Source organism: Cynocephalus volans, chromosome 2 (assembly GCF_027409185.1).
Source record: "Cynocephalus volans isolate mCynVol1 chromosome 2, mCynVol1.pri, whole genome shotgun sequence".
NCBI lineage: Eukaryota > Metazoa > Chordata > Mammalia > Dermoptera > Cynocephalidae > Cynocephalus > Cynocephalus volans.
In genome coordinates, this window is record NC_084461.1 from 150,381,385 (window position 1) to 150,394,509 (window position 13,125).

The window sequence follows — 13,125 nt, forward strand, 5'->3', positions numbered from 1 at the left end:
ATTTTTTCTTTGTTTCTCTCAAATAGTTAACTTTAATTGACTTATCTTTAAGTTTGCTGATTCTTTCTTTCAACAGCTCAAATATGCTTTTGTGCTCCTCTAATGATTTTTTTTTTTATTTCAGTCATTGTACTTTTCAACTACAGAATTTCTGGGGGTTTTTTGCTTTCTGTTTTTTTTTTTTTTAATAATTTCTCTCTTTATTGGTATTCTTCATTTGGGAGATATAATTTTACTAGTTTCCTTTCCTTTTTATATGGCTTCTTTTATTTCTTTAAACCTATTTTATAATAGATGATTTAAAGTCCCTGTCTAGGAAGCCCAATTTCTGTGATTCCTCATGGACAGTTGCATTGACTGCTTTTTTCACTTGTATTTGAGTCATACTTTTCTGTTCCTTTGCATATATCATAATTTTTAAAAAATCTGGGCATTTATAATAGTATAACATAACAATTCTGGAAATCAGATCCCGTTGCCTTCCCAGAGTTTGTCATTGTTGCTGTTCATTTAATGACTTTCCAGGACTAATTATGCAAAGTCTGTATTCTTTATTGTATGCTGCTGCTGAATTCACTGCTTGGTTAGCTTAGTATTCAACTAATGATTGGATAGAGATTTTCTCAAATGCCTTGAGCCAATATGTCTCTTAGCCTTCACCAAGAGGTTCTGTGGGTGTGTTGGGACATGCTTTCAACACTCCAGAAGGTAGCTTATAACTCTGCCTTAGCCTTCACTTCCTGATTGTGCAGAGCCTCAAGATGAGCCAGAGGTGTGAGATTAGGGCCTTCTCATGTCTTTCCTCAGGATGTGCACTGCTCTGCCCATATGTATGACCTTCTAGATTCCCAAGAATATGTCAGAGCTTTTCAAATTCCTTTATGGACATCTCATTCTTCAATTTTTCCTTGCTACTGATTGTTTTTGATAAATTCCCCAGGGATACAGCTATCCACACAGAGCAGAGCTCTGCATTGGACAAATAAAGACAAATCCTAAGACTGAAGCTTTTTACATTTTTTAAAGGTAGGTTTATTGTGGCTTATTTATATACAATGAAATTCATTTTTCTTAAGTGTAAAGATTGATGAGTTTTGACAATGTATATGCTCATATAACCAATATCACAATCAAGATACAGAATATTACCATCACCCCCTAAAAGTTCACTTTTGACCCTTGGCAGTTAATCCCCTCTCCTAGACCTAGGACCCCTGTTTCCTTCTAGTTTTGCCTTTTTTATATTGTCATGTACATGGAATCATATAGTAGGTAGCCCTTTGTGGGATATGCATTTTTAAAAAGTACATTCCTGCTGCCTTATGGAGAATGAATTGGAGAGAGCCAAGAGAGGAATTGGTGAGAATAGTTAGAAAGCTATTATCCTAGTCCAAGTGCAAGCTGGCAGGAACTGAAGTATATTGGTACCAGTGGGTGGCTGTGGCCTTCACTGAGATGGGGGTAGAAGGAAATACCAACGGTTTTAGTTTAATCACATAGGAATACTTTTAGGTTAAAAAAAAAGTCATGCTTCTTATTGCAAGCTATCAGAATTTACACACTTTAAAATATAAACACATTCATCCTTTCTCATGAGCACTCAGAATTCCCCACACAAATACCCATTTCTAAATGCACTCAAGAAAATGCCACTATCAGGCAGTTCTACCGTAGACTGTATATCTATGGGCAGAGTCCTAAGTAGAGTTTTCATCTTTTCCCATACTGACAAGCTGCACAGGAGACGCTCTGCTTTGCCAATCTTCCACTTAAGACAGAACCTAATTATATCGTCTTCTGGCTTTGATCAGAGAGGGTCTTTGGAAAGTTTAACAGGTTGGAATGGACTCTGTTGCCAGACAGAAATCAGTGTGCCAAAAATAAAGCATTAACCAAAGCCAAGAAAACAGTGTTGGCTGAGGCATGGCTTGGTACTTGGGCTCTAGGTATTTCAAACAACCGAGTTTGATGGAAGCAATTAGGAACAGCAGTAATTGCCTGTCAGGCAACATTGCCATTTGCTGAGGACAGAGCTGATACATTTAGACACAAAGGCTGCCAGGCCCGCCACTGTGGCCTTTCCCTTTTTAGAGACTGTCTTCTGGTTTCCATTACAATGAAGCTCAAACTGTTGACCCCATTAAAATGTCAAGGTGGGAGCTCCAGTCTTTCAAGGCTATTGCTGTAGTTGGTTTTATTTATGGAGTAGGGCTCCTGTGCACACTTATTTTACCTTTTTTCCCCCCTTAGTGATGAAAGAATCAAGTCCCTTAGCCCCATCACCAGGGAGCTGGGGCTCCCTCTGTACCAGAGGATGGAGGGTGAGGTTGGGTACAGTCAGGTCACACTCTGCCATTTTCTGTTCTTTCCCATACCTGGAAGAGTGAGTTCAGGTGCTCCATAGAGACTTTTCTGCACAAGTTCCTTAACCAATGACTCCCAATCCTTCACAGGGCTTTAAATACTCAGTTCCACAACTAGGAACCCTATCACAATCTGGAACTCCCCCTTTCCTCCTTTTGTTGAGAAATGCCCTACCATAAGCAGCTGCTTTTGCATCAGATTATCTTAACTCAAATTCAGGGTCAAGGGGAAAAAATAAAGGGTATACATCCTCAGGGATAGAAAGGCTGTGAAGATACATGTAAGGTATCTGTAGGGAAATGTAAGTTTACTTAGCAAGGAGTTCACTAAGATGCCTGAAAGTCAGGCATGTTCAAAGGCAATATAAAAATTGTCAGTATTAGAGTTACTTCTTAATTAGAAAAGATGTAATTGAAATAAACCAAAACAGAAATGCTGATCTGGAAGCCTAGAGACTGGGGTTTCATATTACTGCCTCTAACAAGTTGTGTGCCCCTGAGTACGATTTTAACTTTATTCTGTTTAGAGCTGTATACCCAAGGCCTAAAAGACCACCTGGCACCTAATAGATTCTTGACTATTAATATTTGCCAATGAAACTGTTTTGAACCTCAGCATACTGATCAGAAATAAGGGGTTTGTATTAATTTCTAAAGGCTTCCAGAACAAAGTACCACAAATCTGGTGGCTTAAAACAATAGAAATTTATTCTCTCACAGTTCTAGAGAATAGAAGTCCAAAATCAAAATGTCAAGAGGGCTACAATCACTCCAAAATTTGTAGGGAAGAACCTTTCCTTGCTTCTTCCTAACTTGTAGTGTTAGTTGTCAATGCTTAGTGTTCCTTGACTTGCAACTGTATCACTTTAATCTCTGCCTCTCCCATCACATCGCATTTTCCCTGTGTGTCTCTGTCTCCTCTCCTTGAAAAGAAACTACTCATATTAGATTAAGGGTTCACCCTACTCCAGTATGACTACCTCATCTTAATTAATTACATCTACAACAACCCTGTTTCCAAATAAGTTCTCATTCTGACATACTGAGGGTTAGAACTTCAGCATGAATTTTTAGGGGACACAATTCAATCCATAACAAGGATCATTTGAGTTGTCTAATCCATCACATTTGTTACGAGGGCCCTGTAGGATAATATATGAAAAAACTCTTTAGAAGTGACAGATTATTATTCACATGCCTGGAAGTTTCTTCTCCTTACCATTTACTGTGAGGATATAGTAATATTTCATAAAACTTAATTTGTCAACTTTTATACCTAATTTACAGTTCATTAGTTTCATTACTATACAAGTACATTGTACCTTTTTAGCCTGCAGGATGGAAGGGCAAGAACTATTATCCTATTTTAGAGGTTAAAAACAAAAACAAAAACGGAAACTAAGATATTGTGTTAGTTCATTTCTCGTGCTTATAACAAAAATACCTGAAACTGAGTAATTTGTAAAAAAATGCAATATTTATTGCTTACAGTTTCAGAGGCTTGGAAGTCCAAAGTCCAGGGGATACATCTGGTGAGGGCCTTGTTGGTGGGTGGTGACTCTTCACAGCAACACAAGGTGTCACATAGCAGGTGGCTGAGCAGAGAGAGTTTCTTACGTGCGCTCCTTTTAAAGACATCAGAACAATGCCTGTGATCACCATTAAACCATCAATGGATTAATCCATTCACTAGGGCATGGTTCTCACAATCTCATCACCTCTTCAAGACCCCACCTTTCAATTACCATAATAAGATTCCCCACCCTCTTAACACTGTCACATGGGGGTTAGGTTTCTAATACATAGACTTCGGGGAACACAATTTATTTTATTTTTAATTAAAAAAAAATTTTTTTTTGTCTTTTTCATGACCGGTATTCAGCCAGTGAGAGCACTGGCCATTCCTATATAGGATCCGAACCCACAGCGGGAGCGTTGCTGCGCTCCCAGCGCCGCACTCTCCCGAGTGCGCCATGGGGTCGGCCCGGGGAACACAATTTAATCCATAGCAGATATTGAATTAAATGGCACAATCAAGGGCATATAGAATGACATTAGAGTGGCATATAGAATGACATTTCTCATCATTAGGTGGCTGAGAGAACCAGAGGTTCATCTCCTGAGCCACAGAGAACTGCCAATGCTGAGAGACTTCTGTTCAATTGGATTTGATGCCTTGTATTGTGGTGCTGAAAATTCAAGGTAGGAGAGAAGGGAGTGATTTAAAAAAGTGATGAGGGTAAAGAGTAATTGCAATGAGAAGGTGAACACGCAACTCAGCCAACAAGACATGAGTTAAGTGTGGTGTGTAGGATAATTAGCAGTCGTTTAGTGCAGGAAAATTGCTACCAGCTGTTCAAAACCTAAGACTGAGTCTGATCTGTAAATGGTTATCTGAACAACCAGGCTGACAGCTCCAAAATGAAGCCATGCCTCAGGGCTGTGCTTTATTGTCCAGAGTCAGCCTCGACCTGGGATGAATCATTACACTAATTAATTAAGGTTACATAAATTTCTTGTCCTGACTCAAAGCCCCTAGAGAACTTTGGGTCAGGGTACGTGGGGAGTCAGACCAACCAGGGGATAAATAGGAATATCAGAGTCCTGAACCCCCAGGCTTGCTCCTCATTGTGTACCTCTAACTTTCTTCTTTGTAGCTCAGTCAGCAAACACAGTCTTATCCATCATCAATGCCCATCTCCTCATTGAATCCCCTGCCTGCTCCTCAATAGATTAGCATGAACACTGTCCCAAACAGTCTGACATCTCTTCAATTTAGTACCCCAATGTAGCTGCTCCTCTGAGTTACCTGGGAACCTTTAGAACAACAACAAAAATAACATAGGCAGGAAATGTACAAGATGATCCTGGCATGTCTTGTCACCCTGACAGCAAGGATGTTGTCAAAGACTATTAGCAGCATGTCAAAAAGTCAAGAATCAACTCCAAGAAGCTTTCACTGACTAAAGATGTGAACATTGATATAAATAATATTATACCAAGGGATTAAAACACCTCAAATATGGTAAAACCCCATAAGTTCATGAAGATACTGAAAACAATACTCCTTGTCATCTTTGGAGCTTGCTGAGGGAGCCAATACATTACTCTGGAAACTGGTAAATGAAGGAAAAAAATAAAGCATTTAGCCTGCTTTCCTATAGGTACTGTACCTCAGAAAACAAATAGCTGATGGAAGAAAGTTTCTCTTTATAGGAGGGTTTCCAGTAATAAATGAAGAAGATATGATAGTACCCTTTTTTAAACCCCTAATTGAATAATAGATCTAGGCAATGATCAACGATGGCCACTAACAACACAAAAAGAGAGACAATGGGAAATTATGTTCCTCCTGATAAAAGTACAAATTACTACCTACAAAAGATCCTATAAAGGATGCTTGTCATATCAGATCAAGCCTCTAGATCCAATGTACCAATTTACAGGAAAAGAGCAGAGAAATACATCAAATAATACTAAGGGAATACAATCAGAAAAATTTAGAATGTGGAAAATTCCATAGAACAAGTGATTTGGTTTCTTCAACAAATAAATTACAAGGATAAAAAAAAGAAAGGGGAACTATGATTGACTGCTTTGTTGGCCTCTGTATTAGTCTGTTGTTGTGTTGCTATAGCAGAATACCTGAGACTGAGTATTTATAAAGAACAGAGGTTTATTTTGCTTACAATTCTGGGACAGCCACATCTGGGGTGGGCCTCAGACTGCTTCTACTAATGATGGAAAGCGGCAGGCAGCCTGCAGGTACAAGCAGATCACATGGCGAGAGGAAGCAAGAGAGAGACAGAGAGGAGGTGCCAGGGTCTTTTAAACAACCAGCTCTCATGGGAAGTAATAGAGCAAGATCTCACTCACTACCCCCATCCTCCAGGGAGAGCATTAATTCATTCATGAGGGATCAACCTCCATGATCCAAACAGTTCCCAACACTGCCAAACTGGGGATCAGATTTCCACATGAGTTTTGGGGGACAACACATCCAAACTCTACCAGCCTCTATTCTTCATTCCTTGCTGCATTCATATTTATGCCAAGGCCTCATTGTGGAAGGGGCATACTTCCATACCCCTTGACTCTGAGCTTGGCAATGAGACTAGCTTGAGTAACAGAATGGAGTGTAAGTGACAGTGCACAAGCTCTGAGCTAAGGCCCTTTTGCACTCCTGCTCTTGTCTTGAGAAATCTTTATTTGGGTAGCTGTTGATCCTTAGCCTGGACAGTGAGCATCTCAACAGCAATAACAATGGATAGATGACAGGAATCCACAACCCATTATTCTAGACAAGACATATGTTATGGCTTCAATGTGTCCACCCACTATTCATATGTTGAAATCTTTAGTCCCAATTAGAGGATGTTAGGAGGTCGGACCTTTGGGAGGTAATCAATTCATGAAGGTGGAGCCCCCATGCATGGAATTAGCATCTGTATAAGAAGAGACACACACAAGAGAGCTTGCTTCTTTTCTCTCTGCTCTCTGCCATATGAGGATACAACAAGAAGGCAATCTACAAATCAAGAAGAGGACCCTCTCCAGACACCAGATCTGCTGGCACCTTGATCTTGAACTTCCCAGCCTCCAAAGCAGTAAGAAATAAATGTTTGTTGTTTAAGCCACTCAGTCTATGGTATTCTATTATAGCAGCCTGAAGTGACTAAGACAACGTGCAGCCCCGAGAAGGGGAAAGCCTCCTCCCCATCCCAGCCCACTCCCACGATCTGCCACCACCATCATCACCACAACAATCATGACTACATTAATATTTCCTGACTTTTCTGCAGATGAAGTGAAACCAGAGGAAGACTTAAGAACAAGAAAGAATAAAGTATCTCATCCAAGCCCACTATAAATTAATTTTAGTTGCCAATCTTCAGTGACTTGAGTACCAAAGACAAAAAATACATCAGTTAGCCCTATGACAAAACCCTTTACTCTCATGGCAGAGAAAAACAGAGTCTGTTATCACCATCGCCAGGTTAAAATCTTTATGTGGAATATTTCTGGTAAGAGACCTAAGTGTGTAAATGGGCAGAGATGAAAATTCCTTATAAGCAGCTCTCCTGCAGGAAGGAAGATTGCTTTTCTATTTGGCGTATTTATTCAGGTCCCTAGTTGGGGCTCCTTCTCCACAAGATGTCCTGAGGAAGCATGTGGGTTCATGCCGTCAACTTGTTAGGACATTGGGATCCAAATGTTGGGAGATGGAGAATCAAATACATGTTCATCATAAATAAAGAAGACGTGTTCAATAGAATCTTTTAACTTTTAAGGGCATAATTTATTTCAGAAGGTTTGCAGCCTGCAGCAAGGCAAGAAACATGCAAAAAGATTCTCTGCTGTAGGTCTTCACTTTCTTGGCAGAGAAAAATAGTGAGAAAAAACCCTAAAAGCCAGGGTCACACTCATCCCTCAGCACAGCTCATAAGCTCAAATCATCAACACAAGAAGCTCCAGAACTACTTCAATTAGCAGTCAATCCAGAAGTTTCAAGTGTGTGATCTCTCTCATCCCAGGTACTTCAGAGCTTATGAACTGTGGGAGGTCATCATCTCCAAACATGGCTACAGCAATATTTCTGGTCCCATGTGCTCTTCCAGAACCTTGTCACTCCCTATCAAGAGGTGAGATCTATTTCTCCTCCCCTTGAAACTGGGCAAGATTTTGTGATGGATGTGACAAACACAGTGCAGCAGAAGTGACACTCTATAGCTTCTGAGGCTAATTTATAATAGGCTCTCTCTCTCAAGATGCTTGTGCTTGGACCCCAGCCACCATGCTGTGAGGAAGCCCAATCAAGCCCATGTGGAGAGGATCTTAGGTGTCTAGCCAACAGCCAGCATCAGCCATCAGACATGAGTGAATAAGCCTTCAGATGATTCCATCTCCCAGCCTGCAAGTCTCCCAGCTGAGGCCCCAGACATCTTGGAACAGAGCAAGCTACCCCTTTTGTGCTCTGTCTAAATTCCCATCCACTGAATCTACAAGAAAGCAGAGCTCAGCCTCTGAATCTCAAAAATAAAAAAACCAAGAGCCCCAGTATCATGATACCCCTATTTTGATTTCCATATTGGCCTCAGCAATGTGTGAGGATAATGATCAGAGGAGTTAGCCCAGGTTGGAAGAAGCCTGTGGCTGATTTTTAAGGGACTCTGAGGCCATGTTTCGGGTGAGTAAGATGTTTCCCCTTTAGAAGAAAGTACTTATAGGTCTTAAATTGGGAAAGTCAAGACTGCAAATGGCAGGAGAAAGTAGGGTCACATGGCATAGGGGGAGCCTCCTAAGAAAAGTGTACATGAGATGGAGCTGAGGGCCAACCCCTCCACCTGCAACCCGGCATGCTATGGAGCCTGCCGGGGTCCTGAGGCATGGAGTTGAGGGCCGTCCCCCCATCCACAACCAGGCAAGGAGCATGCCCAAAACACCACTTCTATGTGGGTGGCCCACCACAGCCACCACCATAGCCATGGCTGCCACAAAAGCAGCTAGATGTCACAGCAGTAGCCACAGCCACCATGCAGGTGGCCTGCGAGACCCTCAACTGCATTGACACAAGAGTCACCAATGGAGACCAAAAAAAGAAGAGGACATATCTCTCCACAAAGCCTACTCCAGAGTAATAGAAAAAGCATCTGCTCTACAATAATAGGGGGGTCTGAACACACCTCTCAGCATTGGACAGATCATCTAGGCAACAAATCAACAGAGAAACCATTAATCTTTCAGAAGGAAACAAGAAATCTATAGTTATTAGAGGTGGGAGAGGGGCGGGAGAGGGAGAAGGGAAGAGATTGGATAAGGGGCATGAAGAATAAGTACAATCTGTAATAATGAATATGTTAATAATATTGATTTGATCAACATATGCTGTACACAGGTGATAGTAGTCAACATAGTACACTGAAAACATGTTTAATTAATCATGCTTTAGTAAAAATTTAAAAAGAAAAAAGAAAAGGGTACACCACAGTGGAATGAGAGAAGAGAGCAGAGGGAGCCAGACACCCACCTAAGAAGGGTCTGCAAGTTAATAAATTGTTTAAAATTATAACCACAGTAGGTTTGAATCCCTAAGAAGAATTAAACAACTCAAAAATACCTTTTTTTCCCCTCAAGGACTACCATATGCCCCAAACTTTTACTTACAGTATGTCACTTTAACATCACAAAAACTCTGAGATATTTACCATTTTTATCATTTTCTTTTTTATTATAAAATTTACAGTTTCATTGTAAAAAAATTTTAAAAAGTGTTACAGTGAAAATGAAGATTCCCCTTTACTCTTTTACCCAACTCCATTATTCTCCCCATCTCAAAAGTGCCCACTATAACATCTCAAAAGTACCTACTGGTGTACTAAATCTTTATAGATGTACCACTGGTGTTCTACATCTTTCCAGAGCTTTTTTTGTGTGTTAATATACTTCTATATTTATACATATATAGCTGTTTAAAGAACATAAATGGGATCCTACAGATTTTGATCTTATATTTTGCTTTTGCATTTAATAATATATTGGAACAGTTTCCCCTTCCCCCCATATCGGCACATATAATGCTATCTCACCTTTTAAAAAAAGTTTTAGATATTCTAAAGTATAGATACATCATGAATTATTTAGCTTCCCGTTCATTGACAGACCTAACTTTAGGCTATTACACATAATACTGCAACAGTGTCTTTGAACTTACATCATTGGACACATCTGGGAGTACTTCTATAGGATAGATTCCTAAAAATACAACCTCTGGGCCAAGGGCTTGTGAATTTTAAATTTTATACTATCCTAATTTTCAATATTAGGAAGCCTATTCAGAGGTTGAGAAATTTGTCCAAGGTCACACAACTGGAGAGTGGCAGAGCCAAGATTCAAACTCAAGTTAACTAATTCCAAATCACATGTATTTGCTTCTATGTCATGCTGTCTAGGAAGAGCCAGAGCTGAGTCATAGCCAATGCCTATTAGATGGATCTCTGTATTTTCTTAAACCTGTGTCAACCCTCAGGAAGCAAGAGGAAAAAACAAATCCCTAAACACTTCCTGCATGATTTTTAAGCAAAGAGATTCAATTTGTATTACTAAGGGTATACTAACTGCTATAACATGCAAGCCCCCAAATCTCGGTAGAAAATGCAACAAAGGTTTATTTCTTGCTAATGTCACAGTTCAAAACAGAATGGTGGTGGATGAAGGGGCTCTGCTCCATGCAGTTATTCAGGGACCCAGCCCCCTTGCACATATTTGTCTAAGGTTCTGGAGAACTGCAAAAGCCATGGACAAAGTACAGCCCTATTAACTACCTTGGCCTAGAGGTGTCACATCATTTCTGCACGTATTTCATTGGCAGAATTCAGTCATGTCTGGACCAAACTGTAAGGTAAGTTGGGTATTAAAGTCTAGCTGTGTGCCCAAGAGGAAAAGCAAATGTGGTTTTGATGAACATGTAGCATTTTCTCCACCACAGTGAGGAATTAGAATCCATAAAAATAATGAACTTGTCCTGAGCACTTACTACACGCCAAGCAATGCTCTATGAGCCCTATTGTATAATCTCCTTTAATCTTCACACCAACTCTGAGGTAGGTACAATCTGCTCTTTCGCATTTTATAGATGAGAAAACTAAGGAACAGGGATTTTATGTTACTTGCCCAATTTCACCCAGTAAATGGTAGAGTGCAGATTCAGATAGACTGGCCCACGGGCCACGCTCCCCAGAATTTCTTTACACAACCTTTTAGATCTCAGATCAGCTTTTCTCATCTTGGAAAAAACAGCAAGCGGTAGTGCTTGTGTTACAAAAACAGGTTTACATTCAACTCTTTTCCATGTAAATATGTTTGAATTTTTTTCCATGAATGTTCTTTATTGCATACTGGCCTTGACACAGGACCTAATTAATCATCTCTTTGGGTCTCTCTTTATTCTCTGTGACAGTGACAACTCCCTCTGTAGAAAGAAAACCTTCAAATCTTGCCCTAAGAAGAAGGGTGGAGGGGAAAAGGACGGGCCCTGTTCCTGTTTCAATTAATTGTTTACTTAACACTGTGGCTGAATTATGAACAGTTGTTGTTGTTGTTGTTGTTGTTTAAGGCTAAAGAGAGAATTAAATTAGCTCAATATAATGACTTAGAAGGGTCAGAGCCAAAGTCTGATCAGGGTCCCAAATGTGCATGAATGCATCCGTTTTTTTTCATACCCTTTTTCTTATATACCACGATAAAAGTGGCAAGGAAGAGGGAGAGGATGAGGAAGGGTGAAAGAAGAGAAGGGGATGAGAAGGGGAGAGGAGGAAAAGTGAAAAAGGAGGAGGAAGAGGAGGTAGCTCCAGGCACATTGCCCAACTCTTTGGAGATAAGGTTTCTGTTTGTTATGCTTGGGGAAGAAGCAAGTCTGATACTCATCTGACAGTCTCAGCTAAGGCAGTACTGAAATAGTTATAAATAGAAAATACTGAGAAATTTGTACACTGGTTGGATAATATTCATTGCTCCTAGCTCCCTGAATGCCTCACCATCACACTAGGTGCTTGGTCCATTCCCTGTGACCACACCTCCACATCATCCTGCAACCAAAGTAGTACCACCTGGTACTACAGGAAACTCCTAGGACCTTCTTTTGTACCAAGGTGGCATTTGCTGATCCTTCTGTCTTATGGGTTGTAAATATTTTACCTATAACCCCTGGGTGGAAATCCCTACTCTGCAGCCTGAGAATGTGGCTGCCACTATCCCCAGCCTCCCCAAGTCAGTCTGGATGTCACCAGTCAACTTGCCTTTGGCCACCCATTCAAGACAAACATAGGTAAAGAAATCATGTGCCATCTCTGAGCTGGGAATGGAAGTGACGGAGAGGATGGGAGAGAGTGGGGAATGGGACAGGGTCACTGTAAAGTTTTCAGGGTGAGACAATAAAACCAGAGGCCTTCTTGTTCATATTAAAAAAAAGAATTCATATAATGTCCCTGTCTGCTGTTTGGGTGCTGTATAGTTTATATGATGACACACGGTTCATAAAACTTTCACATGCATGATCTCACTTGATCCTCATCTTCTGGTAGGCAGAGCAGGGGTGATGATTTCAGTTTCATAGAGAAGGAAAGGTAAGCCCAGAGAAGAGACGTGATCTGCCGAGGTCCCCAAGCTAAGATCTGAGCTGTGGCGTGCAGATTCCAAGTCCAATCCTCCACGGTGCCTTGTTAGTAGCAAGCACTTGTGATCAAGTTCTCCATTTCTCACCTTTCTGTCTCCTCTTCCTGGAAGCCATGCATTCCATTCCCAGGTTGCTTCCATTTCACATCAGCACCTCACAACTCCTTCTGTGCACTTTCTCAGAGACTAGAGAGGGGCTGCCAGATGGCAGTGGCCAGAGCCCTTGTGGATCTGCAGATGGCCTGGCCTTAAGCGCACATTCCATTTGGGGCCAGGTTTGACTATGAGTCTACTGAGGAGGAAAGAGTTGACTGCCTGAAGTTCGTAAGAAGAGTGATAAACTTGGATCTGTTATCAACCAAAATCCCTGGGCTTATATAGCATGTTACTCATTTTGGTGATATTTTATCTTCATTCTTTCATGGGTCTTTCACAATTACCAAGTGGGGACATCAGAGCACACATCATTTTCTACATTTCTTAATGAGTAAGTGGAATCCAAACGACTTTCAGTGGTTGCCAAGGTTATGCACGTGGTGAGTGACAGCAGGGCCAGACTGGGGCTCCAGTGTTCTGGGTCCTTGTCGAGGGC